The 23,564-nt window shown below is 42.2% G+C and overlaps 1 long non-coding RNA gene across 1 annotated transcript; it reads right to left on the bottom strand.

Moving 5' to 3' along the window:
* Positions 1-11,121: 11,121 nt before the first annotated feature.
* LOC141048065 (uncharacterized) lies at positions 11,122-22,344 on the bottom strand. Its single transcript, XR_012219957.1, has 4 exons — positions 21,131-22,344; positions 20,931-21,031; positions 15,360-15,513; positions 11,122-13,965 (listed from the first exon to the last, which is right to left on the bottom strand). It is a non-coding gene; the product is annotated as an uncharacterized lncRNA (long non-coding RNA).
* Positions 22,345-23,564: the final 1,220 nt, after the last annotated feature.

The following is a 23,564-nucleotide window of genomic DNA, read 5'->3' as shown; positions in this document are numbered from 1 at the left end:
CTACCCCTCGCTCATAATTATTCTCCTTTGGTTTTAAAGGGAATCCGTCACAAGGTATTTACTTTTGAATCTCAGTGCAATCTAATGTATGGGCAGAGACGAAGAAGAAAAAAGGATTTTATGACACTTCCATCCTTAAAATTCATCTAATTTAATATAAATTAATTTAAAAACAGTAGGTTCCACCATGAGGATAAAACCTTACTCATTTCTGGGGTACACTATGTCCTTAGTCAAGGGCAGATACCTTGATTTCAGTGATGTGTCTTTTACTGGGCTATGTGTTGCTGTATCAATAAAATCAGTTTTTTATCAACAGGAGATTATCATAAGAGGACTAGATGTCTAAGGGCCCCGACAAACATAGCGACTCACCAGCGATCCCGACAATGATATCAACTTGTCAGGATCGCTGGTGTGTCGCTACATGATCGCTGGTGAGTAGAGTTGAGCGATACCGTCCGATACTTCAAAGTATCGGATCGGAATGGATCGGCCGATCTTAAAAAAAAGTATCGGTATCGCCGATTCCGATACCGGAAGTCCCATTCAAGTCTATGGGACTTCCGGTATCGGAATAAGAAAAATCCTGTTTTTCCCTTGTACAGCCTCTCTGGGGTCTGTACGGGCCTTTCGGGGGGCTGTGCCGGCCTGCCAGGGGGTCTGTGCAGGCTCCAGTGGTCTGTGCCGGCCTGCCGGGGGGCTGTGCCGGCCTGCCAGGGGGGCTGTGCAGGCTCCGGTGGGCTGTGCCGGCCTGCCGGGGGGCTGTGCCGGCCTGCCGGGGGGCTGTGCAGGCTCTGGGGGGCTGTGCCGGCCTGCCGGGGGGGCTGTGCAGTCTCCGGGGGGCTGTGCCGGCCTGCCGGGGGGCTGTGCAGGCTTCGGGGGTCTGTGCAGGCATCGTCCGATGGGACTACAAGTCCCATCGGGCGATGCCTGCTACCATGACAGTGATTGACACATTAGCCAATGATGGGACAGTAGTAGTCCCATCATCCGGCTAATGTGTTGAATGTAAAAAAAAAAAAAAAAATTACATGCTACATACATACAACATGCATACTACATACATGCTACATTCATACTACATACTACATACATGCTACATTCATACTACATATATACTACATGCAACATACATACTACATACATACTACATGCAACATACATACTACATATATACTACATGCATGCTACATACATACTACATACATACTACATATATGCTACATACATACTACATGCTACATACATACTACATATATACTACATGCATGCTACATACATACTACATGCTACATACATACTACATATATACTACATGCATGCTACATACATACTACATACATACTACATGCTACATACATACTACATATATACTACATGCATGCTACATACATACTGCATGCTACATGCATGCTACATACATACTACATACATGCTACATTCATACTACATATATACTACATGCAACATACATACTACATACATACTACATGCAACATACATACTACATATATACTACATGCATGCTACATACATACTGCATGCTACATGCATGCTACATACATACTACATACATACTACATTCATACTACATATATACTACATGCAACATACATACTACATACATACTACATGCAACATACATACTACATATATACTACATGCATGCAACATGCATACTACATATATACTACATGCATACTACATATATGCTACATACATACTACATATATACTACATGCATGCTACATACATACTACATACATACTACATATATGCTACATACATACTACATGCTACATACATACTACATATATACTACATGCATGCTACATACATACTACATGCTACATACATACTACATATATACTACATATATACCACATACATACTACATACATACTACATGCTACATACATACTACATATATACAACATGCATGCTACATACATACTGCATGCTACATACATACTACATATATACTACATACATACTACATGCTACATACATACCACATATATACTACATGCATGCTACATACATACTGCATGCTACATGCATGCTACATACATACTACATACATACTACATGCTACATACATACCACATATATACTACATACATACTACATACAATACATTCATACAATACATACATAGACATACAGTACATATAACATAGAGTAACATACTTACCAATACTTGTCACATTGTTCCCCGAAGCCATTGTCTTTTACGGAATAAATATTAACATAACAAACCACAAAAATACTCACCCACGATCCGAAGCAGTCCACGAGTGTGTCCCACGACGATCTTGGGTAGAGAACTGCAGCATCAGCTGTTGCTGCCGTTCTCTACGGGCTGCAGGAATCCAATGACGGAAGGTAGGTATCCTTCAGCACTGTATTCCTCCGCCACTTAAAAAAAAAAAAGTCCCTAGTCTCACTTTATGCCATTGCTGTGTGGGAAATTCCCACGCAGCAATGGCATAAAGTGAGACTAGGGACTTTTTTTTTTTTAAGTGGCGGAGGAATACAGTGCGGAAGGATACCTACCTTCCGTCATTGGATTCCTGCAGCCCGTAGAGAACGGCAGCAACAGCTGATGCTGCAGTTCTCTACCCAAGATCGTCGTGGGACACACTCGTGGACTGCTTCGGATCGTGGGTGAGTATTTTTGTGGTTTGTTATGTTAATATTTATTCCGTAAAAGACAATGGCTTCGGGGAACAATGTGACAAGTATTGGTAAGTATGTTACTCTATGTTATATGTACTGTATGTCTATGTATGTATTGTATGAATGTATTGTATGTAGTATGTATGTAGTATATATGTGGTATGTATGTAGCATGTAGTATGTATGTAGTATGTATGTAGCATGCATGTAGCATGCAGTATGTATGTAGCATGCATGTAGTATATATGTAGTATGTATGTAGCATGTAGTATGTATGTAGCATGCATGTAGTATATATGTAGTATGTATGTAGCATGTAGTATGTATGTAGCATGCATGTAGTATGTATGTAGTATGTATGTAGTATATATGTAGTATGTATGTAGTATGTATGTAGCATGCATGTAGTATATATGTAGTATGTATGTAGCATGTAGTATGTATGTAGCATGCATGTAGTATGTATGTAGTATGTATGTAGTATATATGTAGTATGTAGCATGTAGTATGTATGTAGCATGCATGTAGTATATATGTAGTATGTATGTAGCATGTAGTATGTATGTAGCATGCATGTAGTATATATGTAGTATGTATGTAGCATGTAGTATGTATGTAGCATGCATGTAGTATGTATGTAGTATGTATGTAGCATGTAGTATGTATGTAGCATGCATGTAGTATATATGTAGTATGTATGTAGCATGTAGTATGTATGTAGCATGCATGTAGTATATATGTAGTATGTATGTAGCATGTAGTATGTATGTAGCATGCATGTAGCATGCATGTAGTATGTATGTAGTATGTATGTAGCATGCATGTAGTATATATGTAGCATGTATGTAGCATGTAGTATGTATGTAGCATGCATGTAGTATGTATGTAGTATGTATGTAGTATATATGTAGTATGTAGCATGTAGTATGTATGTAGCATGCATGTAGTATATATGTAGTATGTATGTAGCATGTAGTATGTATGTAGCATGCATGTAGTATATATGTAGTATGTATGTAGCATGTAGTATGTATGTAGTATATATGTAGTATGTAGCATGTAGTATGTATGTAGCATGCATGTAGTATATATGTAGTATGTATGTAGCATGTAGTATGTATGTAGCATGCATGTAGTATATATGTAGTATGTATGTAGCATGTAGTATGTATGTAGCATGCATGTAGTATGTATGTAGTATGTATGTAGCATGTAGTATGTATGTAGCATGCATGTAGTATATATGTAGTATGTATGTAGTATGTATGTAGTATGTATGTAGTATATATGTGGTATGTATGTAGTATGTATGTAGTATGTATGTAGTATGTATGTAGCATGTAGTATGTATGTAGCATGCATGTAGTATGTATGTAGTATTTTTTTTTTTTTTTTTAACATTTAACACATTAGCCGGATGATGGGACTACTACTGTCCCATCATTGGCTAATGTGTCAATCACTGTCATGGTAGCAGGCATCGCCAGATGGGACTTGTAGTCCCATCGGACGATGCTTGCACAGACCCCCGGACATCAGCACAGCCCCCCGGCAGGCCGGTACAGACCCCCACAGGGTGCACAGACCACCGGCAGGCCGGCACAGCCCCCCGGCAGGCCGGTACAGACCCCCACAGGGTGCACAGCCCCCCGGCAGGCCGGCACAGCCCCCCGGCAGGCCGGTACAGACCCCGGGCAGTCCACACAGCCCCCCGGCAGGCCGGCACAGCCCCCCGGCAGGCCGGTACAGACCCCGGGCAGTCCACACAGCCCCCCGGCAGGCCGGCACAGCCCCCCGGCAGGCCGGCAGAGACCCCCGGAAGGCCCAAAATGACGGCGCATCATGATGCGCACACACCGCGCATCATGATGACGTCAGGCTGTCAATCAACTTTGAACTTCCGATTCCGATGCCGACTTCCGATATTGAAAAAATATCGGAAGTCGGTATCGGAATTCCGATACAGCAAGTATCGGCCGATACCCGATACTTGCGGTATCGGAATGCTCAACACTACTGGTGAGCTGTCAAACAGGCAGCTTCACCAGCGATCAGTACCATCGACGCCGTGCGGGCGCGTCGCTGTGTACATTAGTTACCAGCGCGCTGATGCAGGGAGCTGGTAACTAAGGTACACATCGGGTTTCTAAGCAGCGCGCGTCACTTAGAAACCCGATATGTACCTTGGTTACCAGCTCCCTGCATCAGCGCGCTGGTAACTAAGGTACACAGAGGGTTTCTAGGCACCGCGCGTTGCTTAGAAAGCCTGCGTTTGCCTTAGTTACCAGCGCGCTGATCGCTGGTCTCCCACCAGTCACACGCAGCGATGCGTGCTGGCCAGCGGGAGACCAGCGATCAAAAAACGTCCAGGGCTTTCCAATAACAATCAGCGATACCGGCAGGGGGGCCGGTCGCTGATAGGTGTCATGCACAGCGATCTCGCTGGTGAGATCGCTGTTGCGTCACAAACCTTGTGACTCAGCAGCGATCTCGCTAGCAAGATCGCTATGTGTGATGGGGGCTTTATGCTATGTAGACCTCCTGCTCTGTATAACCCTGCCCCCCATCACTGATTGGCCACTGTACAGCATACACAAAAAGCTGCCAATCAGTGGTGTGGGCGACGCTATATAGCGCTCAGCATTCAGAGAACTGCTAAATCTGCAGCAGAGAAAATAGTGATTTTATAAAGACATAAAAATGACATAAAGCAGACCAGTAAGTGATACACTGCTAGAATCTATAGCTCTGCCACCACATTTTGCTACGCTCATATTACATTGTGAATACCTGCTGTCAGATTCCTTTTAGGAGAAGCATTTGTCAATGAGTGTTTTAATAATCCAGTACAAAGTGTCATAAGGGAAATAAAAATCTTCCATGTCTTGTGTTCATGTTTCACCAATTAACAGCCTGTGATACAATAAAAATTAATTGTGAAGCTTAAAAAGCCAAAAATTATACTAAAGTTTGGAAATCTAACATGATCTTTATCTTCTGTCACTGTTACTACCCTTTATCCTCTACTCTATATTATACGCAAATCCTTATATGTCCTTCTCCATACAAATCTTCATCTCCTCAATACTCTACAAGTTTCTTTTATTATCCCAGATTTTATTTTACCTTTTCCTCATCTGTATAGGTCATGTCACGTTTGAGTTGACAGCTCTTTGGTTTTTTACATGTTGATAAATGACAAAGTGCAAACTAAAGAAAACAGTATATAGTCATAGTCAACAGTGAAGTTCTTGGATGCTAAGGCCTGTTTCACACATCAGTTTTTGTTGTGAGTTAAAATCCGCTAAAATAGCGGACAACGGATCCGTTCCTGTACTGACCACAACGTTTGGCACCGGACCGTTGTTTTAACAGATCTGTCGAAGGAAGAATTTTAAAGGAACCGCTGCCTGGGGAAGGAGAGAGAGAGAGAATTTTTTTCAGCCGCCAGAACAGGGTTAAATTTGTGGCCGAAGCAAATCCTACGGGCATGCGCAATGTAAAATTTTGGCAGATCCGCAAAAAAACGGATCCAACGGATGGCCATACGTCAAGATCCGCCGGTAATGCAACTCAATGGGAAAAAAATGGATGCACCAAGCAAAATGGCGGATCTGCTTTTTTTTGCAAAACGGCGGATCTTGACTGATTTGAAAAAACTGATGTGTGAAACAGGCCTTAGAAAGACATACAGGTTTTTTTTTTTATCAAAAACACAAATGTAATAATATTTTGGAGCACTGGTATTTGTGGTAAAGAATGGTCATAATAAGCAGCACTATTGTAGGAATGATTTATAGTAGACAATTTCTCCTAACATCTGAAGCACTATATGTACTGTTTATTTCATATCATTAATTTTATCTAGCGCCTATCAATTTTATAAATGTACTTAATGTTACTGTAGAAACGGATGTTAATCGGTTTTGCCTGACATTTCAATAATGAGAGAGCATCATTTTTATAATACATTGTCTCATTACAGCGCTGTCAGAAGCATCACCAGTTCCACATCCCTCAGGTATGATAAGATCTTGCTCTACTTAGCATGCTCATTTGGAATGTGTCCAGTAAAGCACTATAAAACCAGGTGGAGCATTTGACCCTGGTGCGCCACATATCTGTTGGATAATCCCAACTGCTTACACATATCAAGGTGACAGACCATGGAACACATTTTCATTGAGTTATACATACCCATTTTGTCTGGTTTGCCTAAAACTTGTCCTAGAAAGCAGTGATTGCTTCATCAGTGTGGTATATCACATTCAGGGAAACGAGAACAGTGAGATGCAATGTAGTGTTCTCATGATTTGCAAATGATCTGTACATCTTTGTAAGGACACGTTCCATATTTGGACAGTATTTTATCTCAGTATTTGGTCAGTATTTTACCTCAGTATTTGTAAGCCAAAACCAGGAGTGGGTGATAAATACAGAAGTGGTGACGTGTTTCTATTATACTTTTCCTCTGACTGTTCCACTCCTGGTTTTCACTTACAAATATTGATGTCAAATACTGACCAAATACTGATAGTGTGCGCGTGGCCTTATGGACACATACTGAAATGGGTCGCCCTCCCTGGGCTGTGGGGTATTCGGTACCGGGCCGGTGTCAGTGGGATATGTCACAGCAGCTGTGACCTGGTCCGTGGCCCTGGGCGCCCAATGTCAATGGTGGTGTGTGGTTAATGGAATTGAATAGTTTGTGACGCCACCTGTGGTGTTCGGCAAGGGAGATGTTAAGCCGACGCAGCAGACAGATCCTCTGGGACAGATGGTGGGATGCAGCAATGGTGGTATAGCCCTCCACAGGCAGGGCTGTTCTCCCAGGGCAGTGTAGATGCGGGGACACCTTAATGGTGTAGTGTCTGGCACAGGGAATGTAGCAGTGCTGGCAGACGCAAGAAAGAATGGAGGACACCAGGGCTTGCAGTTTCAACGCTTTACTCACAGTTCTTGGTAACTACTGGTGCCCGCTTCCATGCCGTGTCCTCCGGGGCAGAGACTCAATCAACCTCCCGGGCAAGTCAGGCTTCTCCTCTCCAACACTCCGCCATTTACCTTTCCTGAACGACTCCTCTATTGCGCCTTTTAGTGTGAAGAGCTCCAGTACCGTGGTTACTCTGAAGTTCCTCCTGTCAGATGTTCCTAACAACTCTACTTGTATGACAGACAGCTGTAGCCTGATCAGGGACCTCCTGGATCCCGGCTCTCTATCCGTGTTGCTGTTGTGTCCCAAGTCTTGGATGGGAGTAGTGCATTTACAGCCAACTACTCCACCGGTGTCTGCTGCAGAACCATAAGTGTCCATACAACCTCGGGGACCAGCCCCGGCCTTGCGCTGAGAACCTATAGGCAGGGTTCCTCTTCCAACCCACAACTCCTCTCTGTTCTCCTACTCCTTCATTCCGTGCTGTTCCTTCTCTCTCTTATGGAAGCTTAGGTTGCAGCTCTACATCTTTCTCCTTCTGTTCCTTTCCTAGGGAGCTCATTCCACTAAGACCAGTCCTCAGCCCCGCCTGACTGACTGTCTTCCCCCACCTTGAGCTCCCCTCAGGCTGACCACTTGTCAGCCTGCTCTCTCCTCCAGACTGAACACAGACTACTCCGTAATTCTAAACTTTCCCACTCTTTTATATCTAACTCCACCCACCTCCCAGCACATCTCGTGTTATGAAGCAAGGACCCACGAAAGGTGCTCTGCTAACCTCTAAGCATGGACCCGCAATCTGGTCCATTGCTGAACTATCCTGTGTGTGGGTGAAGGTGTTGGAGTGTGGAAAGGAGCTCCCAACTTACCTAGTTGGTGGGGCACCACACCTTAGGAGAAGGTGCAGTACCTCTGTGGCGACTGAGCCTCAGGGGCGCCACAGAAACATTACAAAAATGGTAAAAATGGTGCATTGGTATGTGATCTGTGTCCGATAAGGATGGATTACCACAAATGTGGGTTTTTTTTATGTTCTAGGTATCCAATGTAAAATGTTTGATGCATTGGTCAGACATGCTAAAAGAGCATACTTTTGACATATGTATTTCCGGTAGGCCTGTATTGTACTGTTTTAGAAATCAGTCAAGTTTGACTTTTCAAAACAAGGGGTTTCACAAAAAATGTATAGTACTTCATTCACGCTATTGTATTATTGTTCAGTATGCTGTGCGTAGACACAATTGACTGCACACAGGCCACATACTGACCAATGAAAGTCAATGCACCAGTGCACAAGAGCGATGGGTCTTCTTTGTTTTCCAAATGAGATCGCTTCTGCCACCATCTCCAATGTGGATGAGCCAAAAGAGCTGCAAATGGATGCATTCATATCTCAGCCCAAGAAACCACAAGTATGATCTCAGCCTATGGCTAGAGCACTACATTTAAGGCTTTATTCACACATCAGTATTTTTGATCAGTATTTCATCAGTATTTGTATGCCAGAACCAGGAGTGTCTCCAAAACACAGAATAGTTGTCATACTTTCAATCATAGCTTTTCTCTGTAAGTTCCACTCCTGGTTTTGGCATACAAACACTGATATAAAATACTGACGTGTGAATAAGCCCTAAGACAAGCTACTGAAAGATGTACAACAAATACATACCGCACACCTGAAAACTACTGCAGGAAGCAAAAAACATAGAGGACACCAAGCACTGATTAATGATACAGGGTTAGCGTGTTCTGTCCCCACATGAGACAATGGAGATGTGGTTGATTAATAGGGGCTGGGAGAGATCCTACCTCCGTTTCCTCAATGCAGAGCAGACAGGACCGATGCTGTTCAGCTTCCGGAGAGATGATGCACACCATGGATTGTGCAGTCCAGACTTGTTTATTTGGAAATCTGGACATACAGCATATGATTGGTAATACAGTAACTTCTCCAGGAATGCAGGTGTAAACAACAAAAATGGTTGAAAACTGATGCCTTCCTCAGCTCGGTTCAAGGGTGTCTCTCCCACAGAAAGTGAAATTAGAATGTCATGGCTGCTACGAGGAAAAGGTGTCCCTTGAAGCGGAAGTGGAAGACACGCCCATAGGAGATTAATCACAGACTGCCATACAGAAAAAGGTCAGTAGGTGGCAGCAGAGCAGCATGCAAGAACAGACACTACACACAGCATGAAAACAATACAATACACAAACCAGCCAAAGGGAGCAGCAGATAGAACAATGATTTGGTATTACTGATATTATTGTCCAATCAAAGACAATGACAGTGTAAGTGGACAATTCTGGTCATGTGATTAAAGGAGCACTACATGTGACAGTGGGATACCATTATCGTAGATTTGTTACCTTGATAACTGAATTCTGATAAGACATTGGAAGCAAGAGAAGAGGATGTAAAGGAATGACTGCTGGCAAAATAAGGCAAATTGATTCTTTATCCAGACATTGTGCCTTATCTCATAACTGTGAGCATATCACTGTGTAACAGCACTCTATCTCCATTTTATCCATTCAGCAAATTTTGAGGGATGCCCCAAACCATATTTTCAGACTTAAACAAAGAATTATATTGGATATAAAATGTATCTTACTTATATCCTTGCGAATCTCATAGGACTATTGAAATGTCCTTCTAGCTATCATTTGTCATTTGTATTTTAAAGAGGACCAATGATTTACAAGGGAAGCTTCAAGACGTAAAAGTTTTTTAAAAATATATATTAAAAAATCTACTCTCAAATGTAATGATAAAAGCTCTGTCCCTTTAAGGTTTGAGCAGCTTCTTACTCTGTGACCATTTTGACAGCTGTGTGAGACTTTCCACCTCTGATCTGGAAGACACCAATGTGTGGAGGTAGTGCAGAGAACAGTAGAGACATAATCTAAAAAGAGCTAGAATGTACTGGAAAATGGCAATAAGTAGATGTGAAAAATTAAAGAAGCCCTCCTCCAATCAAAGTTTTTAGCCTCTTAATATACTGCAATAATCATGTTATATAGCACAGTGTACTTCCAAGTGCTCATTTTGCCTTTCTACCCAGTTAATTCTTCTCTTTTCCATTAGGTCTATGACATCATGTGATGAAAAACTGACTAGCTGAATCCTTCTAAGCTCTATGTGGAAATAAGTCTATTTTCCGTGCATGAGTCATGAGTCACTGTAAGAGTCCCTGGCCAGAGGGAGGAGAGCAGCTTGGTCAGGAGTTGAAGAGAGAAATGATTTATGTTGATTGCAATATATTAAAAACTTTCAAGAGAATGCTGCTTTAAGGCTCACCTTATAGGGTTGTATAATGGATAGGCATAATACTAGAGTGTGTATCATAGAATCAATGTTGCAGATGTCTTAATCCTTACTATGGAGGCAATGAGCCTTTGCATGGTTGAAATCCAAGTAGAAACATTTGTCGTGAGGTTTGTACTTGTTGAAGGCTAAATGGACATCACTAAGGCGCAGAGTTGCAAGAAGAGAATAACTCAGTCAACAATTAAACAAAATTCTTTTTATTGATAAAGTCTCCATACAGGCAACACAATTCAGGACACTGAGGATCATCATTTTTTTTTAAAGGGAATCAGCATTCAGTAATGCTGTAGATAAGCCCCTGATGTAGCCTGAAAGATAAGAAAAACGAGTTAGATTATACTCAAACGGGGCGGTCCGGGTCCAATGGGTGTCGTGGTCTGGGTCCGGTGCCTCCCAGTACGCAGGCGCTGGGCCTCTCTGACCTTTCCCGGCGCCTGCGCACTGCAGTACTTTGCTCTGCCCTCAACAGGGCAGATAAAGTACGCCTGCACAGGAGCCACGACAGGCAGTATGGAAGAGGACGTCATTGCATGAAGATGGGAGGCGCCAGACCCAGACCAGCAACACCCATCAGACTGGATCGCTCCCCGGTGAGTATAATCTAACTCGTTTTTCTTATCTTATAGGTTACATCGGGGGCATATCTACAGCATTACAGAATGCTGAAGATAAGCCCCTAATGGCGGTAGCTGCAGCTTATATATGAAAAAATAGGTGACAGATTCCCTTTAAGTCACGGTGTAACAAGGGGCTTCTTTAAATAGTCTTAAATGGAACCTAAAGAAGCAGATCACGATGGGGGGAATGACCCCTGGGACATGACAGCTACTAAATCATAAGCATAATATAAATATAATGCATAAAGTGATAAACCATAAATGAATATACACAAAAATGTTCTTAGGTCTACAAAGAATATGTTTCGGGTTTAACCCTCCGTCAGGCCAAGCGCAGGCTAGAAAAATGCCTAGAATATCTAATTTTCTCAATTTCAGTGATCTAAAAGTGATCAGAGACCTTCATAGGGATGTAATAAAAGAGACTACACATTATCAGGTGCAAAACAAACCCATTTACTCAACATAAAAGTAATAACTTTGATATACACAAATTTCAAAACTCCCACCAAATATAAATGATATCAAGTAACGGTTATTAAAAAGAGAAAATTTTGGCACAAAAACATTTTCTAGGCACCTAGAATAATATTACACACAGAATTAATCTGAATTAGATCCTGAAGGTTCCCCAGAAAAAAACACATTTGCAAAGCAAAGAGCAAGAATTGCAATACATTTTTGCATGTGTCAGGCAGATTGCATGATGACATTTGAGACATTCATAATTAGAAAGCCTTCTGTTCCCGCTTTCCATGGTGCAGGTGGTGCATCTCCTTCTTTTGGGAGGTGGTACAGGTGTTGGATTTTCAGTATCAATATCTGGGCGGAATCTTTCGAGCCTAACTTGAAGGCCAGAGGGTATACCGATGGTTTTCATGCTTCTCCTGCGTAGCTCTCCAAGCATTAGTTCATGGGCCAATTTTTTCAGGTACAATCGTCTACGGAGTGCTTCAAGCTGGTTTTCAAGGTAAATGATTTGTGAATTTATACCACCCAAATTTAGAATAGCGAAAAATATGACCATTGGCCAGCGCTTGGTGTTTCTGCTGACGCTGAAAGTTGAGCACATCTGATCAGCTGTATCAACACCCCCTTTGGTTTCATTATAAAATGTAATAATCTCTGGTTTTTGTTGTGCTTCAGATTTAGGATCGATGGCATCATCATTATGAAGCGTTGAGAGAAGAAGTACAGTTTTTTTTTTCGCGTGGTACATAGGAAACCAAAACCTTTCCATCAAGGAATGCAAACATACTGCTGTACTGTTTTCTCCCTGTCACAGTAACAAGCTGTGGCGGCAATTCTTTTTTATTTTTTCTTACAGTTCTGACATATGAAAGCTTCTGCGTTTTTAGATAATCAATAAGATCACAATTTGAAAACCAATTATCAGCAGTTATATTGCGACCTGATCCAAATAAGGGCTCAGACATTCTTTTCACAACATCAGTGGGTTTGTTGCTGACACAGTAAGGACCATCTGGCTGTTTTCCAGCATAAATTTCAATGTTGTATGTGTAGGTCTTACTGGCATCAACAAGGGCATACATTTTTATTCCGTATTTGCTAGGTTTTGATGGTATGTACTGACGAAATGCGCATCTGCCACGAAAACCAGGGAGCATTTCGTCAATTGTGACATTTGCCCCAGGGCGATAGTTTATCTTACAGTTTTCCACAAATTTTTGGAACACATCACGAATTGGAGCAAGCCGGTCATATGTTTTACGTTCGGTTCGGGTAGTTCTGTCATCAAACCGAAGGCAACGAATTAGAGTCTTGAATCTTTTTAGAGACATAACAAGGCTAAATTTTTCAATTCCATCTCTTTCTATACCCCAAAGTTCCTCCAAACTTTGCCGATTTGCCCTATAAGCTCCTGCAAGGTATAATAATCCATAAAAAGGCACGCAGTTCAATTTCATCCGTGGGCTTCAGGATTCTGTCACAGATGAACTTGAGCTTTATATTGTCTATATATTGATTAGTGTATATGACAATAGAGTCCAGAATGTCATCTGTGAAAAAAGTATTCCAGCATTCAGCTGCATATTTTGCATTACGTGCTGTTCCCATAACTGCAGGAAGGTGAGTGATAATGTTATGAGGTTCCATACGATTTTTTATGGGTGGATTCTTGTTCCATTTGGGTTTTTTTATCTTTTCCCATATAATAAGATTCTATATCTTCTTCCTCCTCATCACTGTCACCATCTTGTTCTGTTTCAGAATTTAGTTCACAGACTTCCATCTCATCATGAGAATCAATCTCACTTTCTTCAAAATCCTCATTCATTGTGGGGTCTGCATCATCATCATCATCTAACAGCATGCTTCCCACTTCCTCAACATGATGGGGTTTTGAAAGATCATACATTTTCTTCTCCATTTCAGAAGATAATCTGAAGCAAGAGAGAAAAAATATGCATTAGGGAACAATGTGCCTGAGAAGCACACTTTCATTTGTAAGAAAATCTGCCTTACTTATATGAAATATCCACAAACCTTTCTCTATCCATTCATAAAACAAGCTACACTCACTGGCCACTTTATTAGGTACACCTGTCCAACTGTGTGTTAAGACTTAATTTCTAATCAGCCAATCACATGGCGGCAACTCAGTGCATTTAGGCATGTAGACATGGTCAAGACAATCTCCTGCAGTTCAAACCGAGCATCAGTATGGGGAAGAAAGGTGATTTGAGTGCCTTTGAACGTGGCATGATTGTTGGTGCCAGAAGGGCTGGTCTGAGTATTTCAGAAACTGCTGATCTACTGGGATTTTCACGCACAACCATCTCTAGGGTTTACAGAGAATGGTCCGAAAAAGAAAAAAAATCCAGTGAGCGGCAGTTCTGTGGCCGGAAATGCCATGTTGATGCCAGAGGTCAGAGGAGAATGGGCAGACTGGTTCGAGCTGATAGAAAGGCAACAGTGACACAAATTGCCACCCGTTACAACCAAGGTAGGCAGAAGAGCATCTCTGAACGCACAGTGCGTCGAACTTTGAGGCAGATGGGCTACAGCAGCAGAAGACCACACTGGGTACCACTCCTCTCAGCTAAGAACAGGAAACTGAGGCTACAATTTGCACAAGCTCATCGAAATTGGACAGTAGAAGATTGGAAAAACGTTGCCTGGTCTGATGAGTCTCGATTTCAGCTGCGACATTCGGATGGTAGGGTCAGAATTTGGCGTAAACAACATGAAAGCATGGATCCATCCTGCCTTGTATCAACGGTTCAGGCTGGTGGTGGTGGTGTCATGGTGTGGGGAATTTTTTCTGGGCACTCTTTGGGCCCCTTGGTACCAATTGAGCATCGTTGCAACGCCACAGCCTACCTGAGTATTGTTGCTGACCATGTCCATCCCTTTATGACCACAATGTACCCATCATCTGATGGCTACTTTCAGCAGGATAATGCGCCATGTCATAAAGCTCGAATCATCTCAGATTGGTTTCTTGAACATGACAATGAGTTTACTGTACTCAAATGGCCTCCTCAGTCACCAGATCTCAATCCAATAGAGCATCTTTGGGATGTGGTGGAACGGGAGATTAGCATCAGGGATGTGCAGCCGACAAATCTGCGCCAACTGTGTGATGCCATCATGTCAATATGGTCCAAAATCTCTGAGGAATGCTTCCAGCACCTTGTTGAATCTCTGCCACGAAGAATTGAGGCAGTTCTGAAGGCAAAAGGGGGTCCAACCCATTACTAGCATGGTGTACCTAATAAAGTGGCCAGTGAGTGTAAATAAACAATAGTAATGACTAAAAACATTACATACCAACCTTATAAAGTGTGATGTGTTCGGGACCAATGAGCCTGAGAAGCCAGCACAGCTATATCTTCCTTCCTGAAGCTCTGTAGACCAACTGTGGTATCAGGTTTCACACAGCAGCTAGAGCTAGGAGACTATCTAGAGGGAGGGGGTTTCCTGAAAATCTGGTGAAAAGGGAGAAATGAAAGTAGAAGAGCTGCGCCTGTCAGATCCAATGTTCCTGACGGAGGGTTAAATCACATGGCCTATCTGACAATTCAAGTCCTGTGCGTTTGTGATCAAAAGTTTACATACTCTGGCAGAATTTTTGCTTTCTTGGCCATTTTTCAGAGAATATGAATGATAACACCAAAACTTTCTCTCCACTCATGGTTAGTGGTTGGGTGAAGCCATTTATTGTTAAACTACTGTTCTCTTTTTAAATCATAATGACAATCTAAAACTTCCAAATGACCCTGATCAAAAGTTTACATACCCTGGTGATTTTGGCCTGATAACATGCACAGAAGTTGACACAAATGGGTTTGAATGGCTACTAAAGGTAACATCCTCACCTGTGACATGTTAGAAATGCCAGGAAAATTGTTCGGGATGCAAAGAAAAACCCACAAATAACATCAGCAGAATTGCTGGACTCTCTTAAAACTAGCAGTGTGGCTGTTTCAAGATGCACAATAAGGAGGCGCTTGAAGAAAAATGGACTGCATGGTCGAGTCGCCAGAAGAAAGCCAAATGACCCTGATCAAAAGTTCACACACCCCATTTCCTAATAGTATGTATTGCCCCCTATGACATCAATTACAGCTTGAAGTCTTTTGTGGTAGTTGTGGATGAAGTTCTTTATTTTTTCAGATGGTAAAGATGCACCCTCTTCTTGGCAAAAAGTCTCCAGTTCCTGTATATTCCTGGGCTGTCTAGCATGAACTGCGTGCTTGAGATCTCCCCAGAGTGGCTCAATGATATTGAGGTCAGGAGACTGAGATGGCCACTCGAGAGCCGTCACTTTGTTCTGCTGTAGCCAACGATAGGTTGACTTGGCCTTGTGTTTTGGATTGTTGTCATGTTGGAATGTCCAAGTACGTCCCATGTGCAGCTTCTGAGCTGATCATTGCAAATTTGCCTCCAGTATTTGGTGATAACGTGCTGCATGCATCTTTCCTTCAACTTTGACCAAGTTTTCTGTTCCTTTGTAGATCACACATCCCCAAAACATCATTGATGCACCTCCATACTTTACAGTAGGAATGGTGTTCCTTTCATCATAGGCCTTTGTTGACTTCTCTCCAAATGTAACATTTATGGTTATGGCCAAAAAGTTAAATATTGGTCTCACTCATCACTCCAAATTACCTTGTTCCAGAAGTTTTGAGGCTTGTCTGTGCAGTTTTTCGTATTGTAAGCGAGATACTTAGTGGCATTTGCACAGTAATGGCTTTCTTCTCGACCATGCAGTCTCAAGTCTCCTTATTGTGCATACTGAAACAGCCACACCGCTAGTGTGCTACCACCTGATGAAGGGGGCATGAGACCCCTGAAACACGTTGAATAAAGCCACTGTGAATTGAAGACATCTCTTTCCTGGAATTTATCCCTGCGGCAGCATGGAGTTTTAACTGCAAATTCCCATTGAACACTTGACTTCTTCTGGTCACTGAGGACCTGTGGATCTGCAGCAGCCGCCAGACTATACGCTCTTATCTCATCCTAACCAGTTGAGCAAGTTTCTTATTATATTCCTTCCTTTGTAACGTTGATAATACCCTATTGCACTTTTTTGTCTCCCCATTGCAATAACTTTTGATCAGGGTCATTTGGATGTTTTGGGTTGTAATTATAATTTAAAAAGAGAAAACACAGTAGTTTGACAATAAATAGCTTCACCCAACCACTAACCATGAGTGGAGAAAAAGTTTTGGTGTTATCATTCATATTCTCTTATAAAAGGCCAAGAAAGCAAAAATTCTGCCAGGGTATGTAAACTGACATAAATGATGACACAACATATCTGGTTAGAGTTTATTTAAATACCCTTTGGGCACAGTAGAGTTATAGGCCACTGGATGAAACAAATTGTCTCCCTTTACACATTATAAATATGAATATGCTAAATGCTCTTTATTGGTTTCTATTGTGATACCTTATAAGCAGAAGACAATATTACTTTCCTTTCTACTACTCTGTGGCTAGTGATTTAATCCAATATATAGTTACATTTGACTATGATCATATTTTCTACCAATCTGGGAATACCGGTTTAATCCAGAATGGTTACAATAAAATATATTGTACAATATCTGTTGTACTATTGTTACCTGGCTTACATTAATACCTACAGTAGCTTGCAAAAGTATTCAACCTGCTTTTTTTTCAGAAGCCATCATTAATAGTGGATACTTCACACTAGGCCTTGGATATCAAGGTCCCAGAGTCTGGATGAAGAGTGGAGAGACAGACAATCCAAGCTGCTTAAAGTCTCGTGTGAAGTTTCCACAATCAGTGATGGTTTGGGGAGCCATGTCATCTACTGTTATAGGTACACTGTGATTTATCAAGACCAAAGTCCACGCAGCCGTCTACCAGGAAATTTTAAAGCACTTCATGCTTCCCTCTGCTGACAAGCTTTTTAAAGATGGAAATTTCATTCTCCAGCAGGACTTGGCTATGGTCCACACTGCCAAAAGTACCTATACCTGGTTTAAAAATAACAGTATTACTGTGCTTGATTGGCCAGCAAACTCGCCTGAACTTAATGCCATAGAGAATATATGAGATATTGTCAAGAGGAAGATGAGAGACACCAGACCCAACAATGCAGACAAGCTGAATGCTGCTATCAAAGCAACCTGGGCTTCCATAACACCTCAGCAGTGCAACAGACTGATCGCCTCCATGCCATGCCGCATTGATGCAGTAATTGATGCAGACGGAGCCCCGACCAAGTACTGAGGGCATTTACTGAATATAAATTTTAGTAGGCCAACATTTCAGATTTTAAAATCATTTTTTCAAGCTGGTGTTATAAAGTATTCTAATTTACTGAGATAATGACTTTTGGGTTTTTATTGGCTGTAAGCCATAATCTTCAACATTACAGAAATAAACACTTGAAATAGATCACTCTGTTTGTAATGACTCTATATATTATATGAGTTTCACTTTTTGTATTGAAGAACTGAAATAAATTAACTTTATGATGATATTCTAATTTTGTGAGATGCACCTGTACATCCAGCTCTGTGGTTTTTTTTTTGTTATATTTTGCTTCTGTATAAAAAATATTTCTCAGCAAATTTACTTGAAAAAAAATATCTTGAAAAGATATAATGAGGACTTTATAAATATGGTACAATACAGTGGTTGAATGGTAACCCTAGACATCAACCTGGAACCTGGGAGGACCCAGCTTACTATCTACCTATCTATCTACAGTGGGGAAAATAAGTATTTGATACATTGACCATTTTATAAGTTTTCCCACCTACAAAGAGTGGAGAGATCTGTAATTTTTGTCGTAGGTACACTTCAACTGTGAGAGACAGAATCTAAAATTAAAACCAGGAAATCACATTGTATGATTTCTAAATAATTACTGTAAATAGCATTTTATTGCATGAAATAAGTATTTGATCACCTACCAACCAGCAAGAATTCTGTCTCTCACAGACCTGTTAGTTTTTCTTTAAGAGGCACTCCTACTCTGCACTAATTACCTGAATTAATTATACATGTTTGAAATTGTTACCTGTATTAGGCTGGTTTCACACTTGTGTTGGGCAGAGCTGCGGAGGGCTGTGTACTACCTCTGTTAAGCTCCACCCACTGCCGCACCTCTTCCATTCAGCTCCGCCTATGTCGGCATGCGTCCTTCGTACCTATCTTTAACATTGGGTATGCAGGCCATGCGAATGTTTGCGGATGCCTCCGCATACGTTGTTTTGACACTGCGCCGACCAATCAGCGACGCGGGATTTCCGTTACAGAGAGACAGGACTACTGCCCCTAATATCCCACATCATCCCGTCAGCCAGGGCCACCAGACAACTACCACTAATATCCCGCATCATCCCGTCACAGATGCCGGACTACTCCCCCTAATATCCCACACCATCCCGTCAGCCAGAGCCACCGGACTACTACCACTAATATCCCACATCATCCCATCAGCCAGAGCCACCGGACTACTACCACTAATATCCCACATCATCCCGTCAGCCTGGGGTCAGAACCAGAGCACTGAGTGGAACGGTCCTAACTTCCATACCGGGGATCCCTTTAAGAGAGTCCTGGGGTCAGAACCAGAGCGCTGAGTGGATTTGTCATGACTTCCATACCAATGATCACTTTTATAGAAGCCTGGGGTGAGAATCAGAGCGCTGAAGGATTTACCCTAACTTCCATACTGGAGATCCCTTTAAGAGAGGCCTGGGGTCAGTACCAAAGCGCAGAGTAGATTTGCCCTCACTTCCATAAAAGGGATCCCTTTAAGAGAGTTTGGGATCAGAAACAGAGCGCTGAGTAGATTTGCCCTGACTTGCATAACAATGATCCCTTTAATAGAACCCTGGGGTGAGAATCAGAGCGCTGAGGGATTTGCCCTAACTTCCATACACGAGATCTCTTTAAGAGAGCCTGGGGTGAGAACCAAAGCACTGGATGGATTTGCCCTGACTTCCATACCGGAGATCCCTTTAAGAAAGGCCTGGGGTCAGTACCAAAGCACAGAGTGGATTTGCCCTAACTTACATACCAATAATCCCTTTAGGAGACCCTGGGGTCAGAACCACAGAGCTGAGTGGAACGGTCCTAACTTCCATACCAGGGATCCCTTTAAGTGAGGCCTGGGGTCAGAACCAAAGCACTGGATGGATTTGCCCTGACTTCCATACTGGAGATCCCTTTAAGGGAAGATGTGCCTACGGGATGGAGGATGTGTGATGGGGATATAGGCAGGGGGGGGATTCATTTCTGTCATGTGCTCTCTGCTCCTTTCAGGGGGGCAGACAATGGCTGGGTGCTTAGTGATTGGTTGCAAGGAAAACTGTTGCTCATAGCAACCAATCACAGCTCGGCTTCTTTTGAACAGCTCTGGTAAAATGAAAGATGCTGCGTGATTGGTTGGTGATACACAAACACATTCATACATACATTCACACATATATATATATATATATATACTGCCCAAAGAAATAAAGGGAACACAAACAGCCTGTGGCAAATGGACAAATGGAATAGAGTTCCCTTTATTTTATTGACTATATATATAAATATATACAGAATATATATGTGTATATATATATATATATACAGTTCTGCTCGAAAGTTTACATACCCTTGCAGATGTTTAGCGTTCCAGAGAATATGAATGATAACACCAAAACTTTTTCTCCACTCATGGTTAGTGGTTGGGTGAAGCCATTTAATGTCAAACTACTGTGTTTTCTCTTTTTAAATCATAATGACAACCTAAAACATCCAAATGACCTTGATCAAAAGTTCACGTACCCTGGTGATTTTAGCCTGATAACATGCACAGAAGTTGACACAAAAGGGTTTGAATGGCTACTAAAGGTAACATCCTCACCTGTGACCTGTTTGCTTGTAATCATTGTGCGTGCATAAAAGCTGAGTGAGTTTCTGGGATCCAGACAGACTCTTGCATCTTTCTTCCAGCCTCTGATGTTTCTGAATTGTGAGTCATGGGGAAAGCAAAAGAATTGTCAATGGATCTACAGGAAAAGGTAGTTGAACTGTATAAAACAGGAAAGGAATACAAAACGATACCCAAGTAATTGATAGTGCCAGTCAGCAGCGATCAAACTGTGATTAATAAATGGAAAATCAGGAGCTCTGTAAAAACAAAACCACAGTCAGGTAGATCAACAAAAATTGCATCCAGGAAAATTGTTCGGGATGCAAAGGAAAACCCACAAATAACATCAGCTGAAATACTGGTCTCCCTGAAAACTAGCGGTGTGACTGTTTCAAGATGGACCATTAGGAGGCACTTGTAGAAAAATGGGCTGCATGATCAAGTCGCCAGAAGAAAGCCATTACTGTGCAAATGCCACAAATATCTTGCCTACAAAATGCAAAACAGCACAGAGACAAACCTCAAAACTTCTGGAACATGGTAATTTCGAGTGGTGAGACCAAAATTGAACTTTTTGGCCACAACCATAAACGTTACATTTAGAGAGAGGTCAACAAGGCCTATGAAAAAAGGAACACTATTCCTACTGTAAAGCATGGAGGTGGATTGCTGATGTTTTGGGGATGTGTGAGCTACAAAGGAACAGGAAACTTCGCCAAAGTTGAAGGAAAGATGAATGCAGTACATTATCAGCAAATACTGGAGGCAAATTTGCAATCATCTGCCCAGATGCTGCGCATGTGACATTCTTGGATGTTCCCACATGACAACGATCCAAAACACAAGGCCAAGTCGACCTGTCATTAAATACAGCAGAACAAAGTGAAGGTTCTGGAGTGATCATCTCAGTCTCCAGACCTCAATATCAATGAGTCACTCTGGGGAGATCTCAAGTGCGCAGTTCATGCTAGATAGACCAGGAATTCACAGGAACTGGAGTCTTTTTGCCAAGAAGAATGGACAGCTTTACCTTCTGAGAAAATAAAGAACTTCATGCACAACTACCACAAAAGATTATTTTTTTCCATATTTTGCATTTTAAAAATTACAAAAAGGAAAATGGACCGATGCAAATGTTTTTGGCACCCTGCATGGTTAGTACCAAATAGGGCACCTTGCATGGTTAGTACATATTAGCACCCCCTTTTGCAAGTGTCACAGCTTTACATGATTTTTGTAGCCAGACAAGAGTCTCTTAATTCTTGTTTGATGAATTTTTATCCATTTTTCCAGTTCTGTGAGATTCCTGGGTTAGTGATGAGCGAGAATACTCATTGCTCGGGTTTTTCCGAGCATGCTCGGTTGTCCTCCGAGTATTTTCTCATGCTCAGAGATTTAGTTTTTGTCGAAGTAGCTGCATGATTTACGGCTGCTACACAGCCTGAGTACATGTGGGTATTCCCTAACAAACAGGCATTCCTCACATGTATTCAGCATGTTCAGCAGCCACAAATCATGCACCTGCATCGACACAAAATAAATCTCCGAGCACGCCAAAATACTTGGAGGATACCCTGTTATGAATGGGTCACCGAGGAGGATAGCAGGCCCAGGCTAAGCCACAGAAAAGCAGAGAGGTTGGTAACTAACGGATTGCAGACCCCTGATCCTATCCACACAACTAGCAATACCTGTGGAGCGTACCTACGATGATCCTAGATGCTAACTATGCCTAAAGCAAGAAAGGGGAAATCTAAACTGCCCCGGAGCAGACCCCAAAGGAATAGATAGCTCCCAAACATATATTGTCGGTGAGACAAGATGAAAACACAAATGCAGGCAGAAAAATAGACTGAGCAAATGATGGAGCCCACACTGACTCGACAGGACAGGAAAGGAAAGACACTGTCTGTAATCACGCAAAAACACATGCAAAAAGTCCAGCAAGTCTGACGCACAAAAAACACTGAAGTCACATGACTTCGCCCTAACTATATCAGCACTCTGGTATATTCTGAAAGCAAAGCAAAAAGAGACCAACACAACAGGGCACAAAACAAACTGGCACAAGCAGTAACATATGGGCGGTGATTCAGCACTGACCCATCAGGAGCCAGCCGACCCGCACAAAGCAGAGATAGACAAAACCAGATCAAATGCAAACAGAACAGCTAATGAACCACTTAGCTGAACCATGCAGGGAAAGAGCAGGAGACATCAGACCTCAGAAGGCACAGGAAGAAAATCACCAGCAGAGATAGAGGGAGTCAGTTGTCTTAAATCCCAATCAGAAACCCCAAATCTCCAATCGCCTTCCTCATTTTCAGGTGGCAAGCCTCTGTCAATCAGATCAGCTCCACTACCTCCAGTAACCACCAGAGGGAGCCCAGAAAGAGAACTCGCAACCCCTCTGTCAATCTGACCAGCTTCACTACCTTCAGCAATCACCAGAGGGAAGCCAGAGAGAGAATTCACAACAGTACCACCCCCTTGAGGACGGGTCACCGAACCCTCATCCACGCCACCAGGCCGGTCAGGATGAGCCCGGTGATAAGCACGAACCAATCATTCAGCATGAATGCCAGAAGCAGAGACCCAAGAATTATCCTCCTGGCCATAACCCTT

The sequence above is a fragment of the Dendrobates tinctorius genome, unplaced genomic scaffold, assembly GCF_039654945.1.
Source record: "Dendrobates tinctorius isolate UK_male_01 unplaced genomic scaffold, ASM3965494v1 ptg000011l, whole genome shotgun sequence".
Taxonomy (NCBI): Eukaryota; Metazoa; Chordata; class Amphibia; order Anura; family Dendrobatidae; genus Dendrobates; species Dendrobates tinctorius.
Note: the sequence above shows the minus strand (reverse complement) of the source record. Positions and strands in the feature narration are given on the sequence as shown.